The sequence below is a fragment of the Etheostoma spectabile genome, chromosome 15 (genome assembly GCF_008692095.1).
Source record: "Etheostoma spectabile isolate EspeVRDwgs_2016 chromosome 15, UIUC_Espe_1.0, whole genome shotgun sequence".
Taxonomy (NCBI): domain Eukaryota; kingdom Metazoa; phylum Chordata; class Actinopteri; order Perciformes; family Percidae; genus Etheostoma; species Etheostoma spectabile.
The window spans coordinates 31,820,579-31,820,832 of NC_045747.1; positions in this window are offsets into that span (position 1 = coordinate 31,820,579).

The following is a 254-nucleotide window of genomic DNA, read 5'->3' on the forward strand; positions in this document are numbered from 1 at the left end:
TGTGGTGTTGAAATGGCTGCTGTCATTAAGGGGAGACACTACTTCAACATATCAACAGAAACACATTTCCAAGAAACTGTTCAGGGGGGTACTGGACCAACCGAGGAAGAATAACCCCGATCTGTTTCTGCCTTATATACAGCTGGGCACACACAACCCCTTTCTCACACCTATTTTCCTATTTTCTCGTAAGCACAACTTACTGGAAGCTTCCACTCATCTCTTCTTGTTGGCCGGGCATGTTTCAACATGTT